The sequence below is a fragment of the Cibotium barometz genome, chromosome 16 (genome assembly GCF_041138505.1).
Source record: "Cibotium barometz isolate CiBa-2024 chromosome 16, ASM4113850v1, whole genome shotgun sequence".
Taxonomy (NCBI): domain Eukaryota; kingdom Viridiplantae; phylum Streptophyta; class Polypodiopsida; order Cyatheales; family Cibotiaceae; genus Cibotium; species Cibotium barometz.
This window is the reverse complement of record NC_141061.1, coordinates 13,279,162-13,281,416: the sequence shown is the minus strand read 5'-3', so window position 1 is coordinate 13,281,416 and position 2,255 is coordinate 13,279,162.

The following is a 2,255-nucleotide window of genomic DNA, read 5'->3' as shown; positions in this document are numbered from 1 at the left end:
GGAAGGAAGAAACAAAGGTGTTTCCCCCGGCAGCGACGCCAAAAATGTTATGGGCTACCATACCTCCAAGAGGGAACTCAATACTAAGGCCTCTACACATCCCAAGAGGGATTTTGCGATACATCTATGCAAAAAACAATGGGAGAAGCTACTCTTTAGCTATGCAGGTAAAAAGAAAGCCTATCCTCTAGCTTCCTTCACTTCTTTCCATGTCAGAAACAGTCACATACAAACAAGTGGCAATTCCAAGGGCAGGTGCCCACAGTTATAGAATTTTGGTATCCCACCCAGCATTCCAACACTGGCTTACAAAAGTCATAGATGAGAGTGGAACTGTGGTATTTTCTGCTGCTCCACTCCACTCAGGCTTTTATAGCAGCATAATGCCCCTGATTGGTTGAGATCTCCCTTAATATTACTTAATAGAAGTCTCTTTCCTCGGAAAAAAAAAGAGTCAAAGGAAGCAAGGTGGCTTGCTAGCATATGCTGCAGGGAGCATGCTATCGTGAGATGTCACTTGGGGTATGGACATGCACGCCCTATGATTGAATCATGGGGAGAGTGTGTGAGGGTGCACATGCATGCACACATTCGCATGGTCATCGGCATGGGTGTGTCTGCGGGTGTGGGTGTGGGTGTGGGTGTGCGCGTTAAAGATAGGAAATCAGTACCTCGAGGCCCGAGGGTCACGCCCACAGCATCCGCCAGTTTGTCAATGCCAGCTTGCAAGGCGGCCCTGGATTTTTGGTTGAAAACAATCTCCTTAGCATCCGCCCTCACCACGAGTCGAGAGGCACCCCTGGCGTTCCCTGGTACACAGGTGCAGTCCTCCCTGCAGGCAGCTGGTTTCTCCCCTGCCAACTTCCTAGCAAGCTTCTCATCCTCTGCAAATGCAAAGAAAAACAATGAACAACTATGCAGAAACCCTAATACTAAAAGCACAGTGTCCCTAAACCCAACGCATTCAAATATTGAATACGTAAACCCCAGGCAGTAAACTCAAACGAGAGAAAGCAGTAAACTAGACATGCAAACCAATGCAGCAACCTTACCCCTCTCTCTCTCTCTCTCTGTCTCTCTCTCTCTCTCTCACACACACACACACACCTCATCACAGAAAACTGTGTGGTTCTTGTGTTTAGGATAGGTTTAATAAGGTTTAGGTGGCACTTACAGAGGAAAAGGGGGCTGCGGGAGGTGAAATAGAGGCTACAACACCGTGGTTTAGCAGAGCTTGAGCTGCAATTGCTATTATTCAGACGGCTTCACAAGCTTCGACTTCAGTGCACACACCACACTTTCGGCCTGGTGTCACCTGTAGAAGGTTATCTTCCAACAGAAAGCTATCTTCTGGAACCTTCGAGCTTTTTCAATGAAAAACCCTGAGGTTCATGTCAATAATTTGATTTTACAGCTTTACATAATATTGATGGATACTAAAAATATATATATTTACATATCTACACTTTCATGTTGGTGAAGAGTTGGTACCCTTCCCCTCCTGAAATTATAAGACCTAAGGAATGTGCCCTTCCTTGGAAGAATATATTTGTTCTTTTGTATACATAGAATCATAGATTTGTCAGTTTGATTTGGGTAACTGCCATTCTTATTTGGAAAGGAGCAAGCTAAATTGCCATGATCCCCAATTTCCTTGCCAAGCTATCCACGACAATATATTTACTCCTGATCCTCCATCCAAAATTACTTGTGATATTGTCTGCCCTCTTAACTTAACTGTTACTTCACAGATTTTCACTTCTGCATTTGGCGCTTTTACTAGATTTTCGACGGGTATGATTTCTTGGAGCAGCTTTTGCCTATAATTTGGCACTAGATTTAGGAACTAGTTCATGGCGATATTTAGCACAACGGTAATGCCAACTGATGCGGTTATCACAAAAACACAAATCCAACTTTGCATTGCAATACACCATACTATAAGAGTCAAGCCAGTCAGAATTACCCAAGGGCAATAATTGAAATAGCAAGATGCACTTTCCCAGTGGTATTTATTGTCTTGAAAATGATAAAAATATCAAGTGCATATCCCGATGTTGCTAGGAAGGCCTTGGCTCAGAAGCAGAAAGATCAAGCACAACTGGGAGTATGACCGGATCACCATTCGAAAAGGAAAGAAGAAGGTAAAGGTGTCTGTGGGGGCAAACAAAGATAAAATAAACGCTACCACCACTGGGAAAGGAAAGAAGAAGATAAATGTGTCTGTGGCAAACAAAGATAAAATAAATGCTACC